This window comes from Erinaceus europaeus, chromosome 1 (genome assembly GCF_950295315.1).
Source record: "Erinaceus europaeus chromosome 1, mEriEur2.1, whole genome shotgun sequence".
NCBI lineage: Eukaryota > Metazoa > Chordata > Mammalia > Eulipotyphla > Erinaceidae > Erinaceus > Erinaceus europaeus.
Window position 1 is genome coordinate 28,141,172 of NC_080162.1, and position 19,094 is coordinate 28,160,265.

Genomic DNA, 19,094 nt, shown 5'->3' on the forward strand with positions numbered 1-19,094 from the left:
TAAGATAAGACAACAAATGTATTAATGTTCTGGTTTTATTTAAAGAATCATATAAAGTAAGATGTTTTCAAAGTCCAATAAATAAATTAATGAATCATATTTATTTAGTTTTATTTCAGAGTCCTACATAAATAACCTAATAGTAGAAGAAAGAAAATTTCTTTTTATGGAAGTATCCATCAAGAAGGTGTGAAGGAATTAGAATTCAATGATTCCAACATCAGAATATTAATCAATATAGAAATTTAGAATCATCTATAAAATCAAAGAAAGTGAGATAAACATACATCAGGATAGAGGAATACAAAGCCAACTCTGTAACTTGTAGAATGAACTAGCAACTTACAAGAACATGTCAAAAGACATCACAAAGAAGCAAGCAGCAGCCTGGTCAACTAGGAATATCAAAGGAGACCACCTGGGACTGCAACAAGACATGGGACTAGAACTACTTTGGTAACCCACCAAATCACCAGAGCATCCAGAAACCACAACACTGCCCAGACCTCAAGTTCTACCCAGTTGAGAAACTTCTTTAAAGAACAAGGAATAGCAAAAATCACCTGAGACCGCAACAAAACTAGACTAGGAATACTTTGGGAACCCATCAAGTCACCAGTGAGTGAAAATATGTGTGGTTTGTGGACAGAGAGGAGCTTAGAAGAGATTTCTGGGGCTAAAGCCCACATCTATTCCGGAGCAGCTGGTAACTGTCAGTTTGCCAGTTGAGGAGCCACCTCCAGTAGGTTTTACCAACAAAAAGACTACTGAAGGGAGGAGAAGACTCCCCTAAGACTCACCAAATGCGACTGTGAGTCTCCATTGTTACTGCCCTCAGGGGCTGTAACAGCGGGGGGGGGGGGGGGGGGGAGGGTGGAGGTGGGGGGGGGGGAGGCCCTGTGCTGACATCAGAGGGCTGAGAACTGACCAGGAAACTGGAGAAGATCACTACATCCTAGTGGTCTAGCAGTGGGGCTGTATAGTGAGAGCCTTTCCACATTGTGGAAAGGAGTCTCCATTGCTACCGTCCTCAGTGGCTGTAGCAGCAGGGGGAGGCCCTCTGCTGACATCAAAGGGCAGAGAACTGACCTGGAAACTCTGGCGATCTCACCTCTGTGGTCTAGTGGTGGGGCTGTACAGTGGGAGCCTTTCCTGATGAGAACATGGTGAATAATTGCCTCAGAACCTACAGACTATAAATGGGGCTTGTTTAGAAATTCTCAGGGCCCAGCAGTGCTGCCTGGCTAGGCTCAGGCTGCCAACAGAGAAGCTGAATTGAGCACAGAGTTTTGGGTCCTTGGGATGTCGAGTCTCTTTGCATAACCACTGTTTTAGCTCTCCCCCACTCTGCTTTGTCTCTTGATCAGGACTAAGAGATTAAGCTAAAGTAACCTATTTAGAGGTAAAAAGCCAAAAAACATTCAGGCTGCCATAACCTACAGGGAAGAAAAAGAACAGCTACTGTGCTTGAACTCAGGGATTGAGATAACATTGAAACAACTGTTAATTTCCACAACTGTGAACTCTTTAAGTACCTTACTTAGACACAGCTCAATCCGGGCAAGAGTGATTGGTGGACTGAAAAACTTAGAGAAGGACCTCATAACACACTATAATAATAGTTAAACCAAGGAGAAACATTAAAGAAATGAACCAGGACAAAAGTCAAGCTAATAGCCCAATAGTAGAATCACAGGAGAACTCTGCGGTGGGGGGGAGAGAGAGTTCAGACCCTGGAACAGGAGGGCAGAGAACCTAATGAGGGTTTTATTGTGTGGAAAAATGAGAAATATTATGCACATACAAACTATTGTATTTACCGTGAATTGTAAAACATTAATCCCTCAAATAAAGAAATGATGATGATGATAATAATAATAATTAATAAAAGAGGGAAGCAGCAGTATCCTTGTGAAAAATTCTACAAGACAAAACATCTAATTTCTTCAACAAAGAAAAAATAGATAAAAGGGAGAGGGAATTCACACACACACACACTAAACATCAACCAATTACAATATGTGTATTTTATTTGAAATTGATTAAAAGAAACTTAAAATTTATGAAAATAGTAATACTGCTGGAAATATACTATTAAGGAAACTTTTAAAAGCTGTAGTAGTGGTACTATAGTTAATTATTTTTCAAAATACTTTGCAGTTTTAATATTATAGCTATATTACAGATTGAACTGTACCATTGCCTATGCTTGAAATTGCTTTTAAAATGTGTGACAAGTAGAGGGGTTAGGGGCCAGGCAATATTGTGCCTAGTTAAGCACTCACATTACAGTGTGCAAGGACCCAGGTTCTGCTGGGGAATTATGCAGATGCAGTCACATCTGCCAAGCTGGCCCCTCAGGCTAGTGCCAGTTCCCGCGAGAGTTGGGACGTTCTGGAGTGCCTTTTCCAACCAATCCTGTCCTGGCTTGTCACTCCTGGTTTTTGCCCTATAAAGCCATCCTTACATCCCTCATTCCCCTTTTGCCGGCCTTTCACTTAGGTGATTAGACGCAAGGGAGGGTGGTCTGGGAGGTGGCCATTTTTGCTACCTCCATGTGGCCCGAACCACTGCGCTCTCACCCAGCTCTGAAGTGCCTGCGCCAATAAAGATTTGTATTCCCTCTTCCCGGATCTCCTCTCTCTCTTCTCCGCAGCACAGCCCGACAAGGTTCAAGTCCCTGGTCCACCTGCAGAGGGAAAGCTTCATGAGCAGTGAAGCAGGACTGTAGTTCTCTCTCTTTCTCTCTCTTCTCCCACTCTCTTCCCTCCCCTCTCAATTTTTGTCTATACTTTTAACCCTTCCATTTTTTCAAATATGTATGTATACATTGTTATTATTATTTAATAGAGACAAAGAGACAAGATTTCCTGTGAGATGATACTCCCCATTTTTAATACCAATTTACTGAGAAATTTGTCAAAGAGGTACATTTTTGAATTTCTCCAAAATAGGTTAGACATAATATTATTTGAAAGTTTTTTCACAACTGATCAATTCTTTATGGGAACATTTAAAAAAAATTTCAATAAAAAATGGAAATATTTACAAGACTATAGGATAAGAGAGGCACATTTCCACACAGTTCCCACCCACAGTACTCCATATCCAATTCATTCCCTTCATAGCTTCCCTATTCTTTATCCCTCTGGGAGTATAGACCCAAGATTATTGTGGGGTGCCAAAGGTGGAATTCTGGCTTCTGTAATTGCTTCTCTGCTGACATGGGTATTGGCAGGTCAATCCATACTCCCAGGCTGTCTCTCTCTTTCCCTGGTGGGGCAGGCATCTGGGGAGGTGGGGCTCCAGGACACATGGTGGGGTAGTCTGCCTAGGTTAAGTCAGGTTGGCATCATGATATCATCTGGAACCTGGTAGCTGAGAAAGAGCTAAGATATAAAGCAGAACAAATAGCTGACTAATCATGAACCTAATGACAAGAATATTGCAGATGAAGACTTGGGGTCTCCATTTTGGAAAAAGCTAGTAGGTCTATTTTAGGTATATTTCAAGGGACCTATGACTTTACTATTTTTGCCTGAGCCTGTCATCTAATATGCAGGTGGTCCCAGGTTATTGTCTTGGGAGATGGTGTCATAGTTGGAAAAAGTACTAGAAAGCTGGATCAGTGAAGAGAGTAACTCCCAAATATGGGGAAAACATATAAACATTGTTATAAACCCCATTGATTTGATCTGGGGCCCATATTCAGCACAGGATTCCATGTAACCTCTGTGTCCCTGTAGGTCTGAGCTCACATTCTGTGGTCATGGCTAGGAACATTCCAGGCTGCACTAAATTCAGGACCCAATTTCCTCAGATAGTAGGTAGAGTATGTTGTCCAACCTCCCTTCTGAAAATGGAACATTCCCTACTATTATTGATCCACAAGGTTCTATAGGGGCCTACAAAGGATTCCATTATGTTGTTCTTGATGAAGATGACCAGTGACAGTAGCAAGAGGGATCTGTTAGAGGTCTAGGCCCATCATGTCTGTGTGGGAATCCTAGGGCTCCCTGACTAGGACCCCAGGTGATGAGGTGGCCTGATAGTGACTAAAGAGTCTTTATTAAAGCATGTCAGTCTCTTGCCCTTATTCAGCTTTGTAGTCCTTACCTTGTATGACAACAATAACAACAAAGCAGACACACACACACACACACACACACACACACACACACACACACTTGATGTTTTTGAAGGCTCTCAGAATTTGAAGTAACTAGTATTCCTAAATACAGCTGTTAGGAGGCAGAATGTGTTTACTTTTGAGTAGAAACATGAAATGTTCATAATCTAGGACTTGCCACTTGTATCCTGTATATAAACTGAAATTTCACCTGGTACACACAGAGGCAGATAAACTATTTCACGTGCTCTTTTGCATGTGAAAAAAAATCCTGGAATCAGCCTGGATGTCCATCAACAGGGAAATAGATTGTGGTCCATTCATCAAATATATTTCAATAGAGCAGTAAAAGTCAATGAACTCAAGCTACATAAATCAAGTTTGATGACTCTCACCAACACAACTCTGAGGTGGAAAAATAAAAGAGGGAAAAGCAAATTTTAGAAGAACCCATACATTTTATTTTATTTTATTGCTGTAGTTATTATTGTTGTTATTGATGTTGTTGTTGTTGGGTAGGACAGAGAGAAATGGAGAGAAGAGGGGAAGACAGAGAGGGGGAGAGAAAGATAGTCACCTGAAGACCTGCTTCACCATTTGTGAATCGACTCCCCTGCAGATGGGAAGCCGGGGACTTGAACTGGATCCTTACGCTGGTCTTTGTACTTTGCACCACTACGCTTAACTCGCTGTGCTACCGCCCAACTTCCAAACCTATACATTTTATATAAAGATTTTTTAACATATCTAACAATGTTATATCCATGTATAAAATTATTTGCATATGAAGCAAGTTAATGTAATATGAAAAAGAATAGTAGGTGCTGAAATCTGGGTTGTGGGTAAGTATGGAAGAGAAAGAGAAAATATATTTTGGGAAAGAATACAAAATGGGCTTAAAATGTATTGATAATACATTGTTAATTTTGCTCCATCTTACATGTGTCACATTAAGTGGTGCACTATTCATTTTCTAGTCAATAAGTTTGGTTTTGTTTGTATTGATTTCATCTGTTGCTTTTTCTATTTACCAATTATGAATGTAATGAATATGGTGTTAAATATTTTTATTTTACATTATATAATTTTTGTGACTGAAGTTTTATAATTTTATAATGCTAAATGTGTAAAGAAATAGAATAAAAATTACGATCACGTATGAAAGAAAGAACAAGAACCTTGTCTACGTGGTTATAGAAAATTTCATGGCAAAGGAAGATTTTTTATTGTCTTGGAGAGAAATGAAATAGATGCTGTCTTCTAAAAAGACTGATAACAGGAAGAATATTTAAAACATGATGTGTTAATTGTTTTGGTCAGATCTGCAGGCTAAATAAAAACAAACACTAAGGTCTCTAAGAATTGCGACATTGAAATGGTCATGTCTAATATCCTACATTTTGCTGCAAACCTGCTTCACCATTTGTGAAATGTCCCCCCTGCAGGTGGGGATCTGGGGTCTTGAACTGGAATCCTTTAGCCCATCCCTGCACTTTGCACCATGTGTGCTTAACCTGTTGTGCTACAATTGATTCTTTTATTTATTTTCTTATTAGTACTTTAAATATTACCTTTTGTAAAGAAATACATATAAAATAGATATGATATATGGTATATATATAAATGAAAAAAGAAGGAAAGAAGAGAAAAGAAAAGGAGAAGATAGAATAAGATAGAAAAAGACACCCAGATGCTGGGCTAATGTGGGGGTGCCTCTTCCCAGGCGCATACTCTCTGGGTTGGACTGGAGCCAGCCTGGGCTGATACTCACTCAATGACACAAGGGAGATGACTCAGGAACCAAACACATGGCATGAGGCAATGCAATATCTTTATTGATCAGAGAGCCAAGGCTTTTAAAAGGCAGACCCGCAAGTGGCAAGTTGGAAACAGAAGTGGCTAGGAAAGGGGCAGAGAAAGGCAAAAGGGAGCTGGGAAGGTAGAAACTTCCTTAGCAACTGTTTTGAGGGTTTTCACTGGTAGGATTAATACTACCCTGCAGTTAGGGAGGGTCTTGAGGGTAGAAAGAAGATAGATCAAAGGAATGGAATGGGTGGGGATCTTTCAGGCAAAACAATGATTATGTAGATAGGCCATAGTATCAGGTATGCAGGGTGCTTTGTGAGCCCTGCCAAGCTCAATCACATCCTCACAATTTCCTGGCACTACAGCACGTTTTCTCCAATTATAACACTTTGCCCCTGCAGGTGGGGACTGGGGGCATGAAGCTGGGACCTTGCATGTTGTAACATTTGTGCTCAACCAAGTGTACCACCACCTGGCCCTAAAACAAAAAAAATAAAATAAAATGATAAAACTCTTTATGGCCTCAAGGGAATAAATCAGTTTTATATTAGCTATAAGGTAGTGCACAGAGCAGTCACACATAGAACTTTCATGTAAATGGTTCCAGGTTTTTCCTCTGACACCATCAATACTCACAGCTGAGCATGTCTATTGCTCTAGTAATAATAATAATAATAATAATAATAATAATAATAAGTTACAAAGAACATAAATATAACTAAAAATAATTTAAGCAAAAGGAATAAATTATTTGCTCAAGTAATATCAAAAATTTGTCTCTATATGGTTAGATTTTGCTTTCCTCTGAGTAGCTTTCTATTTCAGGCAAAAATATCCCACTGTGATGGGGAACAAATGACCAACAACTGATCTACCTGTACAATCTGCTGTTTCTTCCATGATTGTTCCAAGACAAGTGTGAGTTTATCTATTATTACTAAGTTTTAGGTAGTGACGGAGAAGGAGGAGAAGGAGAAGGAGGGAGGAAGAGGAGGAGGAAGAGGAGATGAAGAAGAAGGAAAAGGAGAAGAAGGAGAAAGAGGAGGAGGAGGAGAATGGACCACAGCACTAAGATTCTTCAATGTGATGGGTGATGGGTTCAAACCTAGGCTCACACTTGAGGAAGCAGCTCACTATCCAAGTGAGGAGCATGTCTGTTTTTAGCCTGGCTTTTATCAACTGTCCACTTTTGCATCTGGTGGTGGGTACTATATACTTCCTTGGGAAAGTTAGTGTCCCAAAATGTAATTTTTCTCTAGAAACATTATAAGACTGTTCCACAAGAAGAAGGAATATATTCAGGTGTTCCCTAAACAGATGTCAGTTGCTGCTTTTGCTTATATAATAGCTATTTCATCTTTACCTCTATCCCCACTTTAAGATATCAAAGACAATAATAAACCTGCTCTCCTGTACTTTGGAGGCATAATATCTTCTCTTCTTCCTCCTCTTCTTCCTCTTCCTCCTTTTTTTTTCCCCAACAGGGTTAATGCTGCAGTTTGGTATTTGCATTGTTCTACTATTCTACCTTTTCTTTTTAATAGAGGGGCAGGGAGTGAGACAAAGAGGAGAGATACCTTCAGCAGTGATCCACTGATCTTGAAGTTTTTCTCGTGTAGTGGGGAACAGGGCCTTGAAACTAGTTTGTGGCAATGTACATGTGCTCTGCCAAGTGAACAGCCACCCAGCCCTTATAATGTCTACTTCATACAACCTTATCAAATGTTAAGTTAAGCCATTGGGCAGCAAACTCCAAAGAATGTCTTCAGAACTTCCCTTCCCAGTGTCTGACACAACCACTTTAAGCTCCACCTTACATCCCCATGTCTGTGAGCACCTCTTAGTAGCATAGGCTCATTTATATGTGACCATTATTTCATCTCTAGAATTTGAACAACAGTCACAGTATGAGATTTATTTAATCCCTCTAGTTTCATGTACAACATGCTAGTCAGAAACTAGTTGTCTAATAATAAGCTTGGATCCAATATGGTTGGAAATTATTATTTAAGAAGTCAGGGTCCAGCATTAGCCACTTAAAACAACTTTCCTAGAATAAGCACTAAGAAACAAACCTCATTGCAAACTTCAGAAAATCGAAATTCATTCCTTGGAACTCGTTCTTATATAGACCACACCTTTTTTTCTCCTTCCAAATCACCTCTATAGTCAAAACTACCTGGCATATAATCCTTCTCTGCTGACCGTTAGATGGTGTGGCCTTTGTTTTACCTCAGTTTCTCAGTTTCTCTCTGATTAAATAGGGGTGATAAACATAGTACTTACAGTCATTCTTATAAAGATGGAGTGGGTTGGGGAGATAACATAGTGGTTATGCAAAGGACCACCTGAAGCTACAGCTGAGCAATGCTCTGATAAAACAACAACAACAACAATAATAGTTTAAAAATCGAGTGAGTTAGTATTGATAGTTGTGCTGAAGACAATGCCATGCAGTGTTGACTATGATGGTCAAAATAACAGTGATTATGTTTGAGAAATAAGTAAAGAGATGAAAGACAACTACCAGGTGGTTTTACTCATATGTAGAAACTAGAAAACTGGATATATGACCCTGAAATAAACTATCTCTAGGAGATTGTGAGAACTATAGTGGTCACCATGGGGAAGGTAAGGGCACAGAATTTTGTCCTGGTTGTGGAGTGGAACTACATACCCTCTAGCCCTATAGTCTTGTAACCTACTATTAATCACAAAATAATAATAATAATAACCCATGAAATGCTACAGAGATGTTTGGTTGCTAAGATGTAACATCTTCATTTCAAAACCAGAAAAGGAAGACTGTTAAGGCTAGAGGTTGAGTAGGAATTAAAGAAAAACTACCTTGGTGAGGGCTTATCAAAAGACCATTCCAAAGCTCATCCCAAGAAATAGAACTGAACCCATGCAATCACCCATAAAACCTAGAATCTAAAATATTCATCACTCACAGAAAGGGAAACATAACCACAGAAGAGGAAGCAGAAGGCTACAACCAGAAAATTAACAAGTTTCTATCCATATGGGGGGAAAAATCTGACAGAGAAGTCTTCAGTTGCAACTACTAAGAAGCTTCCTAGAGGAAGGTGGTTGACTTTTTATCAGATGTGTTACTCGGTGAAATAATTGCTGGTAATATTGGTGCAATAGCAGTCTGCTCAGAGTACTATTTATCCATGTCTGTTCTATCTTTCAACTTCAAAGAGCTCTCTGCCTCTCAGAGCACATCAAAATGACACCACTATTGTTAATGATAGTGGTCTAATGCAACACACAGAAGTCAAGTGATTTCTCTAGATAGGCAAAAGAAAAAAAAAAATCTCTCATGGAGAAGCAAGACTTGTGTATGTGCACATCAGACACTTCATTTTAATTCACAGGCAGAGAGCTAGAAATGGATTACACACTTATTCACCTCTAGGAATCTGATAATGCCAATGGCGAGCTGAGATGAGGAATAAATTTAGGGCCAAAAGAACAGCTCATCTGGATAGTGTGCCTGATTTGCCATATGCACAACCCAGGCTTGAGCCTGGCCTCCACCACATGAGATTAAGCTAGTGTTGCAGTATATTCCGTCCCTCCCTCTCCCTACCCCTCTCTATCATATATATCAACCTAGAACACTGAAGCCCCAGGACAATCATGAAAAAAAAATTTAAGTCAAAGCTATGGAAGGGTTACTTCACTTCCTTCCTAGTAATCTGTTTCTATATTGCTGGTGAGAAGTCTTCCTTGAAATATCAGTAATAACACTGAATTGATGAATAAGAGAGCAACAAGTTTCATTGTCTTTTCTGAATTTCTACTCCTACAAATGACTCCTGTCATTCACTATAGGTTAGTGATATTGGACATCATGGCATGTTTAAATACCTTAAACCTGGGTAAGTGGGATTTCCCATCTCCATTTTGAACTCCATCTCCATCTTGACCACCCCAGTGGTTAATGTGGCTTTAAAAAATAGACTATTCTCTCTCAGATACCTCAGTTTCCTCTTCTTTCTGATCTTTAGCTAAGGTAATCTGAAATTTTCATGTGGTTAGCACACCCTCCTTCTCTTTGAATCTTATCATTAAGATGGCTACAAAGAGCTGGTTTGAAAACCTGATAACCATGATAATGGACTGCTTTACATGGTTATAACTTCCATTTTCTCCTGTACCAATTGCTTTCCCTTTTTTGGGGGGTGGGGTGGGGTGAGGGGTAAGGAGGTGGGGTGATCTCTTGGGTTTATCAAAGCTTCTTCCAGTGCAGTGAAAATGGCCTTAAACCTAGGTTTCACATAAGCCAAAATAGTGTACTATCCAAGTGAGCTATTTATTCAGCCACCAATTGTTTGCTTTCATATTTCTGAGGCAATTCTTCATATTACTCCATATTTAGTATGAAGAAACTAACTGAATGGATTATTAAAGTACATTTCTTGGCTCTGTTCTGATTCAGTAGATCTGAAGTGGAGCCTAAGAACTGTAGTTCTCATAAACTCTCAGGTGATATTTGATGTGGCCTGGAACAATCTGAAGAACCTGACTCACAAAGTCCAAGGACAAAACTTTCCTACTACCCTTCTCTCACTCATCATTGTCTGCCCTTCCTGCTTCTGCTTTACCTGTCACCTTTTGGCAGTCTCAACTCACTCTCTACAGAGAAGTAAAATTCCAGTGGCTGTCCTCCCCCACCAAGATATTATGTGCGGTGTCTCTTTCCCTGGTTGTTGGCATTGGACTGACACTTCTATCAGACTTGCTGGTGGTGCTCTTGGACACTCCCTTTACACTGCTGGACTTCTTGAGGACCAACTGCAGCAGTCCAAGGACTTTGCAGCCAGCTGTCTTGGGACCCTGCAATGCCAGATCTCCCCTCTCACCCCTCAGGTCTCAACTCCTCAACCTATTAGGCAGTGTCCCCTTCTGCCTATCAGGTAGACCCCTCAGTCCACCAGGCCTCCCCTCAGCCTCACACTTGCTCTTGCTGCTCTCCTACTTGTAGCTCCCTGTCTTATTCAGTTCCTTAAAAATGCCTACATTATATCATTCAGATTTCTGCCCAAAAGGTTTCTGTTCACCCCTACACTGCTATTCCTCTGACAGAAATGGAGTCTTTTACAGACATTGACCCATTTAAATATGGTCATTAGATAAAAAGAAAGGGGGAGATGTCCCCTTTTGTGAGGATGTGGTAGAGCCTGGCAGGGCTTGACCTGAGGGTTGTGTCTATCCTGTTAGTCTATCTCTCTACTGAGAGGTTGAGTAAAGGGGACATGGGAACCCCAAAGGGTTGCCTCATCTTATAAAACTCCCTGCCTCACAAAGCACCATGCATTTTTCTGCCTCCAGGTGCCCAGCATTCCTTAAAACATTAAGCCAGCTCCCCCTGCTCCACCCTGCCTTCCTTGATATTATGGCCAGTTCTTTTATTATCTACATATCATTCTTCTGCTTTGTCATACAAATGACTAAAGAGCTCCTTCCTAATTCCCTGCAGGGTATTATTAATCCTACCAGTTAAACCCCTAGCAACAGTTGCTAAGGAAGTCCCTACCTTTTTCACCTTTCTCTACCCCTTTCCTAACCATGTATGGTATTTTCAAGCCACTTCCTTTTCCGACTTGGCTCTTCCCTTTCTGGCCTGGGGAAGCATGTGTTCAGAGGCGGAGGCTGATGCCTGCCATTGTAGTCTGCACCACGTGGCTTAACCAGGTGTGCTAGCACCCGACTCTGGGGAGCTCGGATGAATAAAGATTTGAACAGCTTCACTGCCAAGAGCTTGGTTCCTGGGTCATCTCTCTCATGAGTCACTAGCCCAACAGATATTAATGATACCAGCCCATAGGCTACACTCTCCATAGACCAGCATGCAGACGCTGGCACATAGAAAGCTTCACTGAAGAATTGTTTTTAAAGGATTCCAATCCCTTGTTTCCTCCACTAAAAGGGGTTCTCTTCTTTTTAGTAGCAAAATACATTAAGAGCTGTTAAGCCAGGGTGGGCTGGGAATATAGTGTAGTGGTGATATAAAAAGACTTTGATACCTGAGGTACCAGGTTCTCAAGTCCAAACCTACCATCACCAAAAAGTGGGTTTAGCAGTGCTCTAGCAAAATAAATGAAATTAAACAATAGTGTTCCAGAAGATAGCACAGTAAGTATTGAGTTCTCAGGCATGAGATCCCAAATTTGATCCCCAGTAGTGCATGTTCACAAATAAAGCTACGAAATTCTCTCTTGCTCTCTCACTTCCTTTCTCTTGAATGGAATCTTAGAAAAGAGAAAGCTGTTAAGCTGTTTAATCTGACATTAAACATGTATAATTAAATTATATTGAAAATTTTTGTTACTTTATTATTAGTAATTTTTTAACACACGTTTTCTTTTTAAATTGATAGGACAGAGATAATCTGAGAGGGGAGCAGGTGAGAGAGAGACACTTGCAGCACTAACTTCACAGCTTTCCCCATAAATGGGAACCAAAGGCTTGAACCTGGGTCCTTGTACATGGTAACATGTGCACTCAACCAGGTGTGCCACTGCCTAGTTCCTATTATTAGTGATTTAACAATGCCTCACAAAACTATTAATGGTTAGGGGTATAGAGATATAGTGTGTGTGTGTGTGTGTGTGTGTGTGTGTGTGTGTGTGTGTGTAAATTATTGCAGTCATCATCAATTTTCTGTGTCTTTTCTCCTTCTGTTAAAATATCTGAGAGATGTGCATGTAGGAAGAGTATGGGATGCTAGTAATGAAAGTCCTCACAGAGTTTCACAATACAGTCAGGTGCCCATACTGCATCTCCCTTCTGGAGCACATCTGTTTGGTTTGGTATATTGGAGCTTGAGATAGAAGTGCTTTCTTTCCCAGTTAATGCTTAAATTATGCAATATTTTTTTAAAGGTAAACACATTTTCCTGCCTGTTTTATAGGGTTGCTTCAAAGACAAAAAAAAAATCCTACATGTAGATGGAGTTCATCCCCTTATTTTATTATAAATTTCTGGTTCCATTTATGCTCCTTCAGGAAAGAGAAAAATGATGCTTCAGAAATTTTGGAAATCATTTTATCAAGTTATTTTTTTCTTAAGAGGTTCAACTGAAAAATTGTCCTACTATCCAAAAGGTCACAGCCCAGCCAGTCTCAACCCCTAAATGTAGAACATAATTATTAAAGCCACCTCCTCCTTAACTTAAGATTTTTAAATGGACAGCTAGAAGCTAGGCCATTACTTCATACCTGTCATAGTGTCAATCAGTTGCAGAGAAGAAACATTTTCATGTCAATCAACAAGTCCTTGGGGATGTTGTAACCTGTTATGATGCATTGCCCTTTGACCACTATGATTTAAAGATTCCAGTTTTAAAGAGCATCTGCCAGAAGTCATTAGACACTGATCTTAATTGTATTCACGTATAAATGAGGCATTTAGTACTGGAGTATTGATGCTATCTAGATGAGACATTTGGGATTCTATTTTCTTTGTTGCCACCATCAGCATTGCTATTAATCAAATGAAATGGATTGAGATTCAAAACTATTGCCTAAGCACCACAAATATTTAACATCAATGTGTTTACCATTACCCTGTATTAAATATCCTGCCACATGTGTTAACAAGGCTAGTATAGCAAACTGACTAATTTTCAATGCCCCTAGTACCCTGTGGTGAAGGAGATGGATTTTTCAGGAAACAACCATTGTGGGAAAGAGCAATATACAGGACCAAAGCTGCCCTTACACATTTTAGTGGTTACAAAATTGCCTTGCCCACCCCCCATGAGTTACAGCTCACTGAGGTAAGACACTGAATCACCTTATCTCTCCCAGTAACTGCTCTGTTGTGCCTGGCTCAGGGACATTCATCTGAATGACACCAACCTCAGAATCAGAATTTGGACTCTAAATCTTGAATGTGTGATCTTTTCTTTATGGGCCAGATTTTAGAGAGCCCCAAAGAAGAGAGGGAATCACAAACACACATCTGGCTTTGCACTTGTTCACAACTCATCCTGGCCATAGAAATATCCTGTCCTTAGAATGACCTTACAGAAGAGGAGAGCTAAAGGGAATAGCTACAAAAATGGGAATGGCTGAGGAGTAAATAAAGCAACAGGAAGGCAAGCAAGAGCAGTAATGCCCAGGCTGAGCAAGAATAAAACAAATTCATTATACTGTAAATTGCTCACAGTATATGGAAGTCTATTACAAGTGAGAACTGAGGAAGGGGGGTAGGTTTCTGCTATATTCAGAGCCCATCTGTCATCCCCAGGTCCCCAGAGCCAAAGAAGTCTAAGTTTTGATAGACTGTTCAAGGTAGGGGATGAGTAGAACATGTAAGTTAACACCCCCGATAGTCCTACCCTTCGAGTGAAGAACATTAGTGTCCTTCTACATTAGTGAATGCTTGAGGATAATTTGCCATCCAACACCAGGTCAGCCACAGTATCCAGTACTCAGTATGTTTCTGTTGACTTTGAAAGGAGTGTCATGAAGTATGAAAACACTCTATACATAGTAAAGGCTCAGTAAGTATCAGTGATTGAACAGACCCTAAATTTTCTCCTTTATTTACACCTCTTACTTCTACTATAAATATAACCCACATGGCAAGATATGAGTCTTCTCAATCTTACATCATTGCTTTGTTCATTCATTGAGTTCACCCATTCATTTAACAAGTATTAATAGGAAAGTTATTTACTTCTCACTATCAACCACATGTTATGGCATCTGATAAGAGCTTTCTCATTAGATGTATTTGGATCCAAGTCATGGCTTTGTAATACTAAGGTCCTCTGATTCTCAGTTTCCTCATCTGAAAATTGAGCATAAAGATGCCTTTTGTGGGTTTCTATGAGAATTAAAAGAATGAAATACTTAGTACAGAGATAAACATGTGGTATGTTCTATAAGTATAGAGGCCATAAGAACCAATCTAAATTCAGGTATCACTATGAATGCTATCTTTTCTTAAACAGTTCTTGTTAATTCTGTCTTTTTCTGAGCTCCTCTGTGCTTGTTATCTGATGTACTAAGTCTTGTTTTTGCTTTTTCTCTACTTGGTAGCCTTCGTTCTTTGGTATATTATTCTCTAGCTCTCTTATCATTGACTTTCCCCTTTACAAATACAACTGCATAAAGCTACAGACTGTGATAGGTGAGGTGGCACAATGGTAGAGGGCAGGATTTGCAAGTGTATGACTCTAAGTTCAACCCTGGGCATTACTCACATATGTACCACAGTGATGTTCTCACTGTCTTTCTTGTTAATAAATACTTTTCAAAGGCCTTGGCCATTAGCAATTATGAGATTAGTACTGAGTCTAGTTGAAGATCAATGCAGGGGAAAAAAAGAAAAGAAAGAAAGAAAAAGAGCAATTATCTTTACTGAAGTAGAGTGAAACTTGAGGGACAATTGCTAGAATCTTGTTGAAAAGGAAAGATGGAGATTGGAGAGGAAACCAGATGAGTACCTGATGGCTTTCCCAAAGAGTAAACGGTATGTTCTATAGTGTGAGATCCCCTAGAGCAGAAGGATTCTGCAGAGAGTTTGTGTGGGGGTGGGTGGGGAGGGTATGTGAAGCTAGTGGTTCACAACACCTGAATGAGTAAGTCGATTTCACAGATAAATTATGGGGAAGTTACAGAAATTGTCAGATTTATTCCATATGTTTATCTTAAACTTTCGTTGGCTATAAGCAACTTTAGTTTCATTAGTAGGGAATATCCTATACATTTTCACTCTGCACTTATTGTATATCCAGAAGTCCTGTTATAGACTGGGATCCACAACAATTCTAAAAAAAAAAAAAATGGACTTATAAATAGCACAGAGGTTAAAAAATGAAGTAGTTTTGGGAGTCGGGCTGTAGCGCAGCGGGTTAAGCGCAGGTGGTGCAAAGCACAAGGACCGGCATAAGGATCCCGGTTTGAACCCCGGCTCCCCACCTGCAGGGGAGTCGCTTCACAGGTGGTGAAGCAGGTCTGCAGGTATCTATCTTTCCTCCTCTCTGTCTCCCCCTCCTCTCTCCATTTCTCTCTGTCCTATCCAACAATGACAACAACAATAATAACTACAACAATAAAACAAGGGCAACAAAAGGGAATAAATAAAATAAATATTAAAAAAATTTTTTTAAAAATGACGTAGTTTTGGTCCTTGAATCTTGGTATTTATGCTCTGAAGTGGAAGTCTTAATTAACATTTTGAATTTGTGAGCAGTTTTATGAATGTGTGCATATGTTTTTTTTTCCTTTAAAAGTATCAAAAGGTTTTATCAGATATTCACAGTAGAGTGTAAATTGTCCCTGCCCTGCTTTGCTCAGAGGAATGATATGGGACAATTTTCACCAAAGGCAGTTTTACAATTTACAATTAGACACCACCCTATATGCTTCAGTAAGAGTAATTATTTTTTAATATCTAATTTATTATTTATATATAGAGAAGAATTGAGAATGAAGGAGATAGGGAAAGAGATACCCACGGACCTGCTTCACCATTAACTTGTGATGCTTCCCCCTTACAGGTGGGGACTAGGGTCCTTGAGTACCATAACATGTGCACTCAACCAAATGCACTACCAGCTGGCCCTTGTAAGAATAATTCTTTCCGGGGCTGAGGATATCCTTTCAATTATGCATAAAGTATTTCATGACTAAGATACCAATGGTTCCGGGTTCAATTCCTAGTACCATTGTAAACCAGAATTGTGCAGTGCTCTGTTACACAAACCAAAAAAATCATCCTTGGGGTGCTTCTATATTGCGTGTGGGAATGTAAATTTGTCCAACCACTATGGAAAACAGTCTGGAGATTCATCAGAACTCTAGAAATGGAGCTATCTTATCCAATCCCTCTTCTAGGGATTTACCCCAGCTGGGGGGAACCTATCCAAAAAGACTTAAGTACACCAATGTTCATAGCACAGTTTTTATTAGGCCAAACTTGGAAGCAACTCAGATACTCAACAACAGATGAATAGCTAAGGAAGTCATGGTACATACACAAAATGGAGTACTATCTAGTTGTTAAAAATGTTGGGGCCATCTCTTTTACAATATTATGGTCAGAACTTGAAGGCATCATGTTAAGTGAGAGAAGCTAGAAAGAGAAAAACCAGTACTGAGTGATCTCATTTATAGGTGGCACTTAAGAATAAAGAATAATGATGGAAAATATAAGGTGAAACTTGGACTGAGTGTGATATATAATATCAAAGCAAAGGACTCTGAGGAAAAGAGGAAAAGGGACAGGATGAAAGGACATTGGGATCTTGTTGTGCCTCCTAGACACCAAGCAGGGGAGACAAGAGGGTGTGTTTGTTAAAGACTATACTGTAAACATTACACTCCCATCCCCTCCGGTTAACATGAGGACATCCTGGTAAGTGAGAGAAGCCAAAAAGAGAAAGGTAAATACTGAATGATCTCACTTATAAGCAAGACTTAATAAACAGGGATATACAGGGAAAATACAAAGTGAAACATAGACTGGACATGGTGTATTGCACCAAAGCAAAGTACTCTGGGGAAGAAAGGGGAGGGAAGGAAGGAAGAAAAGGGGCCTGGTGCATAATGAAATTGTGTGTATCAATGATTGCACTATAAAGCATTAACCTCTTCAATAAAGAAATGGTGGGGGCCAGGTGGTGGTGTACCTGGTTAAACACATACATTACAGTGCACAAAGATGCAGGTTCAAGCCTCTGGTCCCAACCTGCAGAGGAAAACCTTCACAAGTGGTGAAGCAGGGCTGCAGCTATCTCTCTATCTCTCTATCTCCTCACCTCTCAGTTTCTCTCTGCCTCTGTCCAGTAATAAGTAAATAATAAAATATCTAAAAACAAAAAATGATATTTCTTTTAAAATTTTTCATATAGAAATAATTATTGTCTATAGAAAAAAAGGGAAAATAACCCTAAAAATGAAAGGATTATCTAGTTGAAATGGGCCTTTTTAGTAAGTAATTTTTTGTTATTGACTTAATAATGATTGAGAAGATTGTGGTATAAGAGGGGTACACTGAATTGAATTCCATACAATTCCCACCACCAGAGTTCTATATCTTCTCCCCTCCATTGGAAGCTTCCATATTCTTTATCCCTCTGGGAGTATGGACCAAAGATCTTTATAGGGTGCAGAAGGTGGGAGGTCTGGCTTCTGTAATTGCTTTTCTGCTGTACATAGTTGTTGGCAGGTTGATCCATACTCCCAGCCTATTTCTATCTTTCCCTAGTCAGGCAGGAAGCTGGGGAGATGGGGTTCTAGGACACATTGGTGAGGTCATCTGCTCAGGGAAGTCAAGCTGGCATCATGGACATATCTACAACTTGGTGGCTGAAAAGAATTAAGGTATAAAGCAGAGCAGTTTGAAATGGGTCTCTTTTTTTTTAACTTTTATATTTATATTGAGCATAGTGTCTACTTAGTGTCCTTGGCTTCAGGACAGCATTGCAACCACCTAACAAAACTAACCAGTCTTGATTTCTAATGACTCCATTTCCTGCTTTCCTATCTTCATTTTGCCATGTCCATATTTTGAAATTTATTTATTTCATAGCTTCCACCTTAAGCTATTTCAAAGGTGACTTTGCTTCTTCATACCAGCTGTAATGCCCTAGATCTCTAAGGTAAAACTTTATTCTGGACCCAGAATTCTTCAAATCTTACTCCTGTAAAAATAAATGGGCTGATCATGGTGCTAATCTTATAACCTGAACAGTAGAGAAAGATATGGATATCCACCATGCTTTAGAAACTATAACCATGGATATAAGCCCTTCAGGCTCCACACCTATTCATTATGTCTTCTGAAACCCAGATGATACTTAAATTGGCCCATATAAACACCAACCCACAATTACAGTCCATCACAGTGCATACCCACTTAAGACTGTCAATTTTTCAAATTTAAATACTAAAGAAATAGAAAAAAACTTAGATTCACAATAACATGAAAATTGTCAGATATATTATGATTTTTAAATATTTATTTCCTTTTGTTGCTCTTGTTGTTTTATTGTTGTAGTTACTATTGTTGTTGTTATTGATGTCATCATTGTTAGGACAGAGAGAAATCGAGAGAGGGGAGAAAAACAGAGAGGGGGAGAGAAAGATAGACATCTGCAGACCTGCTTCACCGCTTGTAAAGTGACTCCCCT